At 44.5% G+C, this 14,248-nt stretch overlaps 1 protein-coding gene and 2 long non-coding RNA genes across 31 annotated transcripts in view; 1 reads left to right on the top strand and 2 right to left on the bottom strand.

The window, feature by feature from the left end:
- LOC145541102 (uncharacterized) overlaps positions 1-5,332 on the bottom strand; it is a 103,465-nt gene extending 98,133 nt beyond the window's left edge. The window contains exon 1 of the long non-coding RNA XR_014078774.1: positions 5,223-5,332. This is a non-coding gene — a long non-coding RNA (uncharacterized LOC145541102). The remainder of the gene's footprint in view (positions 1-5,222) is intronic.
- The window catches only part of MARCHF10 (membrane associated ring-CH-type finger 10), a 99,188-nt gene that overhangs the window by 26,392 nt on the left and 58,548 nt on the right, over positions 1-14,248 (top strand). For 8 of the 29 annotated variants that reach the window (XM_081576573.1, XM_081576575.1, XM_081576572.1 and 5 more), the window contains one exon: positions 3,044-3,232. The exons of the other annotated variants lie outside the window; for them this stretch is intronic. The gene's annotated coding sequence lies outside the window, so the exon portion shown is untranslated. The remainder of the gene's footprint in view (positions 1-3,043; positions 3,233-14,248) is intronic. 29 annotated transcript variants of the gene reach the window in all.
- The window catches only part of LOC145541103 (uncharacterized), a 33,371-nt gene continuing 25,435 nt past the window's right edge, over positions 6,313-14,248 (bottom strand). Inside the window, exon 6 of the long non-coding RNA XR_014078775.1 lies at positions 6,313-8,029. This is a non-coding gene — a long non-coding RNA (uncharacterized LOC145541103). The remainder of the gene's footprint in view (positions 8,030-14,248) is intronic.

Genomic DNA, 14,248 nt, shown 5'->3' with positions numbered 1-14,248 from the left:
CAGTCGTGTCCAACTCTGTGTGACCCCATAGATGGCAGCCCACCAGGCTCCTCTGACCCTGGGATTCTCCAGGCAAGAATACTGGAGTGGGTTGCCATTTCCTTCTGCACACAATCTAGATCCCCGCATGTGCATTTCACTGTAGGGTTCATGCTCCCATGAGAGTCTAATGCCGCTGCTGATCTGACAGGAGGCGGAGCACAGGCGGTCATGCAAGCCCAGGGGGGAGCAGCTATAAATACAGATGAAACTGGCTTCCCTGGTGGCTCAGTGGTAAAGAATCCACCTGCCAATGCAGGAGATGCGGGTTCGATCCCTGATCCAGGAAGATTCCACGTGCCGCAAAGCAACTAAGCCCGTGCGCCACAGCTATTGAGCCTGAGCTCTAGAGCCCCTGAAGCTGCAGCTAGTGTACACATGCCTAGAGCCTGTTATCCGCAAGAAGAGAAGCCACCACAATGAGAAGCCCGTGCACTGCAACGAAGAGTGGCTCCACTCGCCGTAACTGGAGAAAAGCCCGAGCAGCAGCGAAGACCCAGCACAGCCAAAAATAAATAAATAAAATTATTTTTTAATAAGAATATAACAAATATTTTTAAAAAGGAAAAGAATGTAACAAATATTTTTAAGAGAAAAAAAGCAAAGAAAGGGGCAGGAGAAAGATACAGTCCAATGAGATAGCATAAACCCAATCCAAGCCCTCTTCCTTGGGAGAACACTCCCCTGAGTAACATCTTTCTGTAGGTGGCTACGGCTGAAAACTCAAGGGGAGGTTTCACCTCTGATTGGAGAAGGCAAGTTCATTCCCCGATTGAGTGGGTTGTGTGAGAATGGCTGGCTTAATCCATGGAAATTTTTCCAACTGTACAATCATGAGGTAAGGCATGCCACCACCTCATTTTGACACTTGTATTGCAATTTCTATTACTCGTTCATTCCTTAACCCAGTCTCAGGCCATCACAATGCTGATGGGCCTGGAATAAGTGAGGTATTTGCCATTAAGTAATAGCTCCAGTATCAAGATATCATTTCCAAGCACCTGCCTGGGGGGTGGGCAGATCCCCAAATACGCAGTTATGGTAGCCCTTCCCTTATGGCCCAACCTCCCTACTCCTGAGGCTTTATCCACTGGTTATGCAGAGATGGTGTTCAATCTAAATCCAAGATAAAGCAATCATCGCCAAGCCTGTGCTGAGGTGGTCTTTAAAGCAGCACCTCTAGAAAAGGGAACGCTTCTACACTATTGATGGGAACGGAAGTTGGTGCAGCCACTATGGAAAACAGTATGGAGGTTCCCTAGAAAACTGAAAATAGAATAACCATATGATCCAGCAATCCCACTCCTGGGCATTTATCCAGACAAAATTGTAATTCAAAAATACACGTGCACGCCTATGCTCATAGCAGCACTATTCACAATAGCCACGATATGGAAATAACCTAAATATCCATCGACAGATGAATGGATAAAAATGATATGGTACATATATACGATGGAATACTACTGAGCCATTAAAAGAATGAAATAATGCCATTTGCAGCAACATGGATACAATCAGAGACTATCATACTAAATAAAGTCAGAAAGAGAAAGACAAATACCATATGATATCTATTATATGTGGAATCTAAAATATGACACAAATGAATTTATCTATGAAACAGAAACAGACTCACGTACATAAAGAACAGACTAATGGTTGCCAACGGGAAGAGGTTTGAGGGAGGAATGGAGTGGGAGGTTGGGGTTCACAGATGTAAGCTACTATAAATAGAATGGATAAACAACAAGGTCCTGCTGTATAAAACAGTGAACTATATTCAATATACTGTGATAAACCATAATGGAAAAGAATATACAAAAGAATGTCTGTATACGTATAACTGAATCACTTTGCTGTGCAGCTGAAATTAATGCAGCATTGTAAATCAACTACACTTCAATTTTTAAAAATTACCAAAAAAATAAATAAATAAGTGGCTCCTCCTAAATACATTTAAGTTAGTGATGTGACACAGTACAAAGAACACTTAGCATCGAGGGCCAGCTCTGCCCCTCATTACAGTGCAAATTCAGACAAAGCACTTTACTTCTAAGTACTTCAATTTCCCATCAAGGAGATCCTTATTATTATGCTATTATCTCATGGGATCACTGTAAGAATGAGTGAGCCTCTCAAGTGTCATACTAACATTCGATTCATTATAAATTGCCTTGGTGTCCAGTTATTTCTGCAAATGATGCTCCAACACTTATCTATGGAGGAGCAGCTCCTGAGGCTTCTAGAGTGCCTTCTTTCCCCTCAGCCTGGTCCCAGGCCACATGTCTAAAAGCCAACCTAATGTAGCAACTTAATTTTAGACCCTTTGCAAAGTTACCTACAACCTTCTGAGCTGTTTAAATCAAATTAGAATTTAACAGGGAAATAAAGAGCAGCTCCGCAGAACCAACAAGACGTTGGATGAGTTAGTAGATTAAAAGGCAAAGCGGGGACTTCTGAGGCGGTCCAGGGGTGAAGACGGTGCTTCCAATGCAGGGGTGGGTTCATTCCCTGGCAGTGGAGCTAAGATGCCACATTTCTTGCCACCAAAAAGCCAAGCCGTAAAACTGAAACAATATTGTAACAAACTCAATAAAGACTTTTAAGATAATGCATGTCAAAAAAAAAAAAAAGAATATAAAAAGCAAAGCAGTCTCTCAATATAAACAGGAAACAGTGTCCCCAGGACAATGATGGCCCAGAGGAGCCTGCTGTGATGACAGGGACACCAGGATATTTTGCCCTCTCAAGACTTCACAGAGAAGGGTCAGGAGCCCCCATTTCCCCACAGAAAATGGTGAAACTGATTGGGGGACAGGAACCTTCAATTAAGAAAGTCATCATGGACCCTTCTCATCTTCCAAGACCCTGCATCTGTGCCAGATAGGAATTTCCAAAAGCACAAATGTCAAGGTTTGAGGACGCACACAATACAGTATTTACAATATCGGCAAAGAAGGTGACCAGCCCTCAGTTTTTCAAGAGCACCCTTTGTTAACAGGAATAGGATTATCGTCCTCCCACCATCAGCAACTGAGCAGCTCTATGTCTAGATCCCACATCACAAGGACCCAACGTGACATTGGAAGGAGGCAGTGAACCTGACACCAGCAGCAGCTGGCTCTGCCCCAGGCCTGGCTCAGCAGGATGTTTACCTCCACGAGATCACCTGAACCTCCCAGAAAGCAAGGTAAACTCAAGTGTGGTGGCGGCTCCCCAACACAAACATTTTTAATTGTTTTGTTCATGATCATCCACACAAACTTGAGAGGTTGAAATGAAAAGTAAAGCCTCTTCAAGTAATCTGCAATGGCTTAAAAAGTCAGAATGTGCGTTCATACATGAAGGCAGCAAAAGCATAAAACTGTGCTGTTTAATACAATAGACGTGAGACTATATAAATTAATTAAAATAAAATTGTAAATGAAGTTCCAGGCTCAGTAGCCACTTGTGGCCAGGGCTGCCTTATAGGACATTAACATCGTTGCAGAAACTCCTATGGAACAGCACTGCTCCAGATTATGTTGTTGTTTAGTTGCTAAATTGTGTCTGACCCCATAGACTGTAGCCTGCCTGGCTCCTCTGTCTGTAGGTTTTCCAGGCAAAAACACTGGAGTGGGTTGCCATTTCCTTCTCCAGGGGATCTTCCCAATCCAAGGTTTGAACCTGAGTCTCCTGCATTGCAGGCAGGTTCTTCACCACTGAACCACTAGGGATGCGCACCAGATTACAGTCAAGTCCAAAAGATAAGATCTCATGGGCCAGAAAGGGGTTTTGTTTCCCAGAAATCGGCCCTGCATAATCCAAACTACAGTGTTTTGCCCAGGACAGCTCCTTGCAAACATTCACTCTCAGATGATGAGTCAGCTGGCTTGCTTTGCATTTGGGTTTTCCTCTGACCTGGGTATATTTGCATGCCTCCTTTCACTACTTTCTCTTCAGCCTCTCCTGCCTGTGAAAACCTTGAGCTTCTCCTCTTTCAAACAGCTCTCAGAGAGTTGTTTCTTCTCCCATTAATCTGTCAGTGTCAACCTACCAACACCCTTGGTGGAGTCACGGAAGAAGCCAGCTTAGCACATGGCATATGTGTTCCGTGACTCATTCTTTTGATTTTCTCTAACTTCTACTTGTGTGTTGCCAGACTCCCCATGGGCTGGGCCTCCCATCCTTCTGGCCCTGGGGGCTGTGTGTGGCTGAGGTGGGTCACACATAGAGACACACACACACACACACACACACATACACATGCTGGTTCCAACTGCCCCACCCTGGAAGGCTGTGAGTCATCCCTAACACCTGGCCAGGTGTTGTCGCCGCCGCCCCCTTGACTCTAGCGCAGATTTTGCGCCCTCGAGGTGCCCCTGAGTGACAACACATCTCCACCCCACATCTCAAACCCGACATGGACGTCATGGAGATGGAATGCACAGCCCACGGTTTGCCGGGTACACACCTGTGAGAATCTTCGCTTGAGTTTGTTTTGCCTGAACTTCTTTCTGCCCAGGAGAATCCTGGAGATCCTCAGACTCATCCTCCCTCTCCTTCTCACATTTGACCGCCGTCAGACACCTGAGCTGGACTGTCTTACCTTCCTCTGTCTTGAGATGTGTCCACCAGTGCTTCCCTTTACACAGTTCTGTCTTCCTTTTTTCTTTTTGCCTGGATTATTGTAGGAGCCATTTTCCTGGTCATTTCACCTTCACCTCAACCCTTCTGGCCAGTGTCCTAGGCAGCAGTAAGAACGATCCCTCTAAAAGCAAATTGGATTGTGTCGCTCCACTATTAAAAGTTCCTTAGTGGGGACCTTCCTGGTGGTCCAGTGGCTAAGACTCTGAGCTCCCAATGCAGGGGCCCAGGTTCCATCCCTGGTCAGGGAACTAGGTCCTACATGCTGCAACTAAAGGTCCCATGTGCCACTACTAAGACCTGGTGGAGCCAAATAAATAAATTTTTTTTTTTTTTAAGTTCTCTAGTGGCTCCCCATTGTCTTGGGATCAAGTTTAAACACCTTAGCAAAGTGTTTGATGGCCCTGATAGCCCTCAAGGCCATTGGTAGCCTGACCCTCAACTCTGCAGGCACCTCCTTTGGGAAGAGCTTCCGAGCAGCTCCTGGGGGGTCCGGCAGTTTGGTTTTCATTCCTCCACTGTGTCCCCACACCACCCTCCAGGCTCAAGCCCACCTTAGGACACGTGTCTGTCTCCTCCTCAGGCTGGGGGTCACTCAGGAGCAGGCCCTGGTGGTTACTCCATTTCCAGTGCCTGCCACATGCTAAACGCTCCATGAATGCTTAAAGACTGACAGTCACAAGACCATTGTAGGAATATGCTCATGTTGAGGTCATAGCAATGCAGCCACAATAGCCGGAGCAGGACCCCTCCCCTGAGCGAGAGAAGAAAGTGGGTACTGTTACCAGGGTGGTGAGCACTGCCCGGCCTGGCTTGAAATCATCCAGAGGAGGGTGGTTTGGTGAGGCAGGCAGTGAACAAGGGCCAGTCTGGCTCTGAGGATTGAAACTGCCATCAGCCATCTGGAAACAACCTCACTGCTGATGACCAGACTAACCAGGCTACAGAGAGCCCTCTTTTCCTGGCTCACCACTCCACCAAGGGACAGGTGGCTGCTTTAAAGCTGTCAGTGGGTTCCTTTTGTCCCAGGTGGGCAAGAGCACAGAGACCTAAGAAGCTCTCTCCTGCCGTTCAGCACGGGGAAGTCTGCTCAGGGTTATGGGGCAGCCTGGATGGGAGGGAGGTTTGGCGGAGAGTGTGCTGCTGTTGCTCTGAGTATTCAGTCGTGTCTGACTCTTTGTGACCCCAAACACTGTAGCCCACCAGGCTCCTCTGTCCATGGGCTTATCCAGGCAAGAGTACTCGAGTGGGTTGCCATGCCCTTCTCCAGGGGGTCTTCCCAACCCAGGGATGAAACCCAAATCTCCTGCATTGGCAGGCAGATTCTTTACTGCTGAGCCACCTGGGGAGCCCCTTGGGGGAGAATGGATACTAGTATATGTATGGCTGAGTCCCTCTGCTGTGCACCTGAAACTATCACAACACTGTTAATCGGCTATATGCCAATACAAAATTAAAAAGTTAAAAAAAAAGCTCATGACTGAGCAGAATCTTTGGAGTTAACCTCTGGACACGAGTCCACCATTGCCTCAGACTGCCAGCTTTTCAGGTGAAAGCATCTTTCTTTCCTACTCACACACACACACAAACACACAAAAGACATAAGGAGTTCTGTGGACAGAGGAAACTCAGAACAGCCCAAAGTTGACCCAGGACTCACTCGTATTTTATAAGAGGTCATCTTGGTGTGATTGAATGTTCCACCAGGTAACTCAGCAGGCTGAACCGGAGGTTTTCTTTGTGATGAGTTCAGTTCAGTTCAATCGCTCAGTTGTCTCCGACTCTTTGCAACCCAATGGACTGTAGCATGCCAGGCTTCCCTGTCCATCACCAACTCCTGGAGCTTACTCAAACTCATGTCCATTGAGTCGGGGATGCCATCCAACCATCTCATTCTCTGTCTTCCCCTTCTCCTCCTGCCTTCAGTCTTTCACAGCATCAGGGTCGTTTCCAATGAGTCAGTTTTTCTCATCAGGTGGCCAAAGTATTGGAGTTTCAGCTTTAGCACCAGTCCTTCCAATGAATATTCAGGACTGATTTCCTTTAGGATTGACTGGTTGGATCTCCTTGCAGTCCAAGGGACTCTCAAGAGTCTTCTCCAACACCACAGTTCAAAAGCATCAATTCTTCGGCGCTCAGCTTTCTTCATAGTCCAACTCTCACATCCATACATGACTACTGGAAAAATCATAGCTTTGACTAGACAGACCTTTGTTGACAAAGTAATGTCTCTGCTTTTTAATAAGCTGTCTAGGTTGGTCATAACTTTTCTCCCAAAGAGCAAGCGTCTTTTAACTTCATGGCTGCAATCAGCATCTGCAGTGATTTTGGAGCCCAAAAAATAAAGTCTGTCACTGTTTCCATTGTTTCCCCATCTATTTGCCATGAAGTGATGGGACTGGATGCCATGATCTTAGTTTTCTGAATTTTGAGTTTTAAACCAACTTTTTCACTCTCTTCTTTCACTTTCATCAAGAGGTTCTTTAGTTCTTCTTCACTTTCTGCCATAAGGGTGGTGTCATCTGCATATCTGAGGTTACTGATATTTCTCCCAACAATCTTGATTCCCGCTTGTGCTTCATCCAGCCTGGCATTTTGCATGATGTACTCTGCATATTAGCTAAATAAGCAGGGTGACAATATACAGCCTTGACGTACTCCTTTCCCGATTTGGAACCAGTCAGTTGTTCCATGTCCTGTTCCAACTGTTGCATCTTGACCTGCATACAGATTTCTCAGGAGGCAGGTTAAGTGGTCTGGTATTCCCATGTCTTTAAGAATTTCCCACAGTTTGTTGTGATCCATACAGTCAAAGGCTTTGGCGTAGTCAATAAAGCAAAAGTAGACATTTTTCTGGAACTCTTGCTTTTTTGATGATCCAACAGATGTTGGCAATTTGATCTCTGTTTCCTTTGCCTTTTCTAAATCCAGCTTGAACATCTGGAAGTTCACGGTTCACACACTGTTGAAGCCTGGCTTGGAGAATTTTGAGCATTACTTTGCTAGTGCATAAGATGAGTGTAATTGTGCGGTAGTATGAACATTCTTTGGCATTGCCTTTCTTTGGGATTCAAGTGAAAATTGAACTTTCCCAGTCCTGTGGCTGAGTTTTCCAAATTTGCTGGCATATTGAATGCAGCACTTTCACAGCATCATCTTTTAGGATTTGAAATAGCTCAACTGGAATTCCATCCCCTCCAAACAAAGCTGGGCAAAACCGGCTTTGTTCATAGTGATGCTTCCTAAGGCCCACTTGACTTCGCATTTCAGGATGTCTGGCTCTAGTTGAGTGATCACACCATCATGGTTATCTGGGTCATGAAGATCTTTTTTGTATAGTTCTTCTGTGTATTCTTGCCACCTAGTTCCAAAGAACAGCAAGGAGAGATAAGAAAGCCTTCCTCAGTGATCAGTGCAAAGAAATAGAGGAAAACAGTAGAATGGGAAAGACTAGAAATCTCTTCAAGAAAATTAGAGATACCAAAGGAACATTTCATGCAAAGATTGTGATCAGATTACAGAGTAATTGAAAGACCTGGAGTGCAGGCTCCTCTGGACACACCCAGGGCCCACAGACCTTTCAGAGCAGCAGTGGCACAGGCAAATAACTGCATCTGGGCAAAACCAGCAGGGCCTCATTTCTCCTTTGTTTCTATGCTTTGCCTGAGCTCCACTAGGTAATCTTAAAATAGGGCATGGCAGGAAAATGGGGCAACTGTCAGTTTAAATTGCAGCTGCTTCCAGAGCATCATCCTGCCTTTTCAACAGATAAGCAGGATAGCCTAGAGTCAATCCTTCCACAGGGCGACTCTGCCACATGGCCAGGTCAGACAAACACCAATTGGTTATCCCCGCTCAGTGAAATCCACAGTGCCGAGCCTTACTGACCTCTGACCCCAAGAGTCCCCCGTGTTAATTGGACTGAGCAGCTCAGAAATTGCATGAGCAAAGATTATAATAAAGTGGCTCTTTTCACATTTTATGTAGTGCCGTGTGTTTCCGTTATTAAAATCCCGTACTTAAAAAAAAAACAAAGATTCCAACTGCTTTTTAAAACCAAAAAACTTGTTAAAAACCTATTAAAATTCAGATATCAAAATTAAAAAAATTTTCAGTTGTGAGATGTGATTATTCAGAGGCATACCTGCATTAAATATAGTTTGTAATTACAGCATTTCATCCTAAAACCTTTTGTTTTACTGTTACATTGCTTTCTTTTTAGAGAATTATACATCACTGGTGTCCAAGACACTGTGTTGGGTGGTATGGGGCGATAGTGATGAATAAACTGTGCCTCGCTCCTGCCCTTGGGTAGTTCATAGTGTTGGTAAAATAAGACATCACACGAATGCCTGCAGGTCAAGATAGTATCTGATGAGTGTGATAAGAAGGCAAGAGAAACCTGGGAAACCTTCCTGGAGATGCTGATTTTCAGTTGGATATTAAGACACGGGCAGGTGCTGGGGAGCTGGGAGTGAGGGGTGGGGAGCCAAGGTAGGGCAGAGTTTACAGGCAGAAGGAACAGCCCGAGTCAAGGGAGGCACACTGGGGAGCAGATAAGCTGGCCAGTCTCCCCGCAGTACAGGAAATGTGCATCAGAGCACCCCCAGGGGAGGGGGTGGTGGTGTTCACATCCCCTCAATAGCCCTTCCTCAGGATCAGGAGGCAGGAGGGCACCCTTCTTGCTCCCTGATGCTGCTCTCAGACCACCGCTCCCCTGGCTGTGTTGGACACGCCGTCCACTGGGGCTTGTGCTGTTTTATCCCACCATTCCCTCCTGCCATCATCCTTGTTGTCTCCCAGCCACTCTCCCGTCTTCAGTGAGGACCGGCCATGGCTCCCTTCCTCTCCACCCCATCTCCTGAACTCTGGCCACAAACATGGATCAGCAGTCCCCAACCTTTTTGGCACCAGGGACCGGTTTCATGGAAGACCATTTTTCCACAGACTAGGGGGCAGGGGATGGTTTGGGGATGATTCAAGTGCATTACATTTATTGTGCACTTTATTTCTAATCTGATGCCACCGCTGATCTGACAGCAGGTACTGATCTGTGGTCCAGAGGCTGGGGACCGCTGGCCTAGATGACTTCAGCATCTGCCTGGGTGATCCAGCCACACTCTGCCTTCTCAGTTCCCCAAGCATCTTAAAGGTCCCCCTCCATTCCTCTCTGCTACCCTCCCCAATGCCACATCCTAGTCAGCATCATCAGATCAAAGTTCTCCATCTTCAAAAACTACTGATCACCACCAGCCTTCCTGCTCTTCTGCTCAACCACTTCTACTGTGACACTTCTTCCCATGGGGAACCTCTGGTCCACTGGTTCCTCTCCCTTTGTCCTCTTATTGCCCCCTCTGGGCTAAACTTCCCTTCCCAAGCAGACTGTTCTGTGTTTGATCCTCTTACCATTCCCTTGCCCTTTGTTTTGTTTCCATACCTCTCTGGCAAAATCCTGCCCATCCATGGTCTCTGGGTCTGTACCCGGGCCACTGAAAACTGCACCGCCCTCCCCTCATTGCCATTCAGCCGCCGACCTCTCCACCTCTGCTCAGGAGCCCACCTCCTAGCTCTCTCCTCGGGACCCTCCTCACTCCATCCATACATCATCTCCCAACTCTGTACCAGAGCCTTCCCATCAGCGTTTAATCATGACCTAAGCTCTCAGGGCATCGCTGGTGGCTCAGATGGCAAAGAATCTGCCTGCAATGTGGGAGACCTGGGTTGGATCCCTGGGTCAGGAAGATCCCCTGGAGGAGGAAATGGCAACCCACTCCAGTATTCTTGCTGGGAAATCCCATGAACAGAGGAGCCTGGAGGGCTACAGTCCAGGGGGTCACAAAGAGTCAGACTACAATTGAGCAACTAACTCTAAGCTCTCCTCTCTAAAACTTTAAGAAAACAACAGAACAGACCTTCCTTGAGTCCGCATTCCCCTCCGCTTATTTCTTCTCCCTCACAGTCAAGGTTCTTAGAAGAACCATTTACGCTGATTGACTCCGTTTCCCCACCTCTTACTCACAACGCAACCCACTCCAACCTGGCTGCCACGCACATCGTTCCACAGAAATGGCTCTTGGCCAGATGCCTTCCACGTCTGTGGTGCAGAAGATCTCCTGTGGTCCTCACTGTGCTCGACCTCTCGGCAGCTCTGACTCACCTGGCCACTCCACCTTCCTTGAAATGCTGTGTCCCTGAGCTTCTACGAAGCCACAGTCTCCTGATTCTCTCCTGGCCTCTCCCGCTCCCCCCTTCTCCAGTCCTGGGATTCCTCCAGGCTAGCTTCTCTTCTCACTCTACACTTGGGAGTTTATCCTGGTTTTGTGTCACAGGCTTCTTAGGCAATAACAATGACTTCTTTGGATCTTCTTCTCACAATATTTTCAAATGCATAAAATAAGATGCACTTCCTACTCACAGGGTAACCCACTTCACTCTGGCTGCCCATCAACAGGCCCAGTGCTAAAGTTCCCAGCCTGGCCCTTCCTTCTTCCTCTTCTTGTTTTTCCTCCTAGCTGCACCACACAGCATGTGAGATCTTAGTTCATCAACCAGGGATCGAACCCATGCCCCCTGCCATAGAAATGCAGAGTCACAACTACTGGACCACCAGGGAAGTCCCTGTCAGCTCTGTAAGGGCTGTCTTTGTTCGATTCCTTATTTTCATATTACCAACATAAGTAGCTATGTTGCCTTTTCCATGGAGGGCCCCTGTTAGTGTAACTGCATGCTCATCCTAAAGTACCAAGTATAAGATAAGACATTTCTTTTAAAATTTATCTTACATTGACTTTACTGAATTGATCATTGATCTCTCATTGTTACCCGATGATACTGTGAAGGGAAAGATTTTTTTTTAAACATTTATTTATTTATTTGGCTGTGTTGGGTCTGAGATATTGATCTTTGTTGCGTCATGAAGGATCCTTCATTGCGGCATACATGTTCTCTAGTTGTGGCTTGTGGGCTTCTGCAGTTGCAGGGTGCGGGCTTAGTTGCTCTGTGGCCTGTGGGATCCTCCCAGACCAGGGATCAAACCTGTGTCCCCTGCCTTGGAAGGTGAATTCTTAACCACTGGACCACCAAAGAAGTCCCAGCCAAGATTTTTAATCTAAAGAAATGAATGTCTATGATGAACTGTACAATGGAAGACCAGCAGCATTCCTCAAAAGTACCTCATTTATCCCAGCAGCCCCCAAAACACCTGTACTTCTACATCTATAGTGTTGCTCCATTTCCCTCCACTATTTTACCAGGAGCTTGTAAACATTCGGAAAAGCTGACAGAACTGTACTATGAATATCCACATCCCCACCACCTAGATGCTACAGTGTTGACACTTTGCTGTAGTTGATTTATCACCTGTCTAGCCCCTTATCCATCCATTGACCCATCTTGTGTTTTGGTGCATTTCAAAGTAAGTTACAGACATCAGTACTCTACCTACTTCCCCCCGAAAAAAACTTCAGCATAAGATGTTATGGAAAAACCCAAACGAACTTTTTGGCCAACCCAATACATCATTCTGGAGAAGGGAATGGCAACCCACTCTAGTATTCTTGCCTGGAGAGTTCCATGGACAGAGGAGACTGGTGGGCTACAGTCCATGGGGTCACAGAGAGTCAGACAACGACTGAATGACTAACACACACATACATCATTAGCTAGAGCTGAATATTTGTTTACGGTTTTTGTGATTTGATTTGTTCTATTTTTTCCCATTTTTTAAATTTTAGAGGTAAAAATTATGTGCAGTGACTTATACAAATTTGAAGAGTAGTATTTCATGAGTTTTGATAAATGCTTGTAACCATACAACCTGAAACCCCACTGAGTTTCCATTATCCATGCCCCTTCCCAGTCAATTCCTGCCCCATCCCTCTCAGAGGCAACCACTATTCTGTGTGTTTTCACCATAAATTAGTTTTGCCTTTTCCCATTTTTTTACACTCTTTTCAGTTCAGCTTTTAAGTCATTTCAGACCCTTTTTAGAAATAGGTGGAATATAGATTCTAAACAGATGAGCTAAATAAATGAACCTATTTAATAATTAAAATTACATACAAGTTATAAATTACAGTGTTTTCCCAAGATGACAAAGATTCTTTTTAAAAGATAATATGTAGTTGGAGAATATTTGTAGACTCTGGCATGTACATCTGGAAATGTAAATTAATACAGCATTTCTGGAAGACAATTTGGGAACAAAAATTTGTAAATCTTTGTGATACTGTTAATCTACCAATATAAATTCCCACTTCAAGAATAAAGAAATAATTGATGATGTGCATAAATACATAAGAATATTCATCATAGCATCATTTACCATAGAAAAAGTTGGAAGCAACCTAAATGACCAAGAGAAATAATTATGACAGAGCCATAAAATGTGAATATATTGTAAAGACAAAGAGAACTGTTAAGAAAGAATAAACTTTACTTAATGGGTTTGTTAGAGTAACATTTGTATTGTGATTCTGAAATTATTTCATGTGTATTGCAGAGTAAAACAAATTAATAAATGTTTTAATATAACTGAGGAATAAAGATTTTAAATATGAGAGAGAAAATAAAAGAAGGGAAAACCCCATAAAGTGTTTAATTTTAAATATTTCTGCGAGCTCATAATTTTTAAAATACATATTTCTAATTAATTCCACTGAAAAGACTTAGGAACACTGTCCCTCTATTTGCAATGAATGCACATGGCAAGCAGATATTGATTTCTAAATAGCTTTCTAAACTAGAAGGAATCAGAGCTTACTGGGAAAACAACTGATTCTAGGTCTGAGCCACGTAAAGTACAAGGTTTAGGCTATGAAATTTTACTGTACCAGAAAGCGAAGTGCTCAGAGACTCAAGTCAACAGCAGACTAGAATGAATTTCCATTCACCACTTCTAGTATAATTTGAGCCTCAAAAAATGTGATGAGATAATAAAATATGCCCATGAGACCACAATGATGGTAACAAACAAGTAAACAAACAAGTAAGAAGGGAGGAAAGTTCTTTCTTTAGAGAAGAATGCCAGCTAATAATTGTAGAAGAAATGATAAAAAAAATCATCATTTTGCTATTTTGATGTAATTATCAATTCAGGCAAAGCACATCAAAAGATGCTAAAATTATTGGGTAAAATGTGTAATTAATAGGCTATTTAGTGTCAAAGAATCATCCCATAGATTACCTACTAATTACAAAAGGGAAAAATGCACTTTTATATTGGAGAAATCTAGCGGTCGGCTGCTTACCCTAGGGACCAAACAGCGTGGTTTGGTGTTGAGGTGATGTTACAAAGATGGATACCACCACCTATGGAATATTCTTACCAAAACGATTAACCTGAATTTTATTATGAGAAAGCTTACAAATCCAAAACACACGAACTTCTATGAGGCTGAGACTTTTCAAACAGTAAAAATCATGAAAAGGCAAAAAGGGCCAAGAACTAAAGAGACATAACAAGTCCATGCAACTGGTGTATCTTCATTGGATGGTAGATCAAAACAAACATTTTGGTGACAGTTTGGTTTGAATATGCTCTACATATTAGGTGATGTTATGAAACTATTAAATTCTCTTG

This window comes from Giraffa tippelskirchi, chromosome 3 (assembly GCF_054371585.1).
Source record: "Giraffa tippelskirchi isolate mGirTip1 chromosome 3, T2T-mGirTip1v1.2.pri, whole genome shotgun sequence".
Classification (NCBI taxonomy): domain Eukaryota; kingdom Metazoa; phylum Chordata; class Mammalia; order Artiodactyla; family Giraffidae; genus Giraffa; species Giraffa tippelskirchi.
This window is presented reverse-complemented; position numbering and strand designations above follow the sequence as displayed.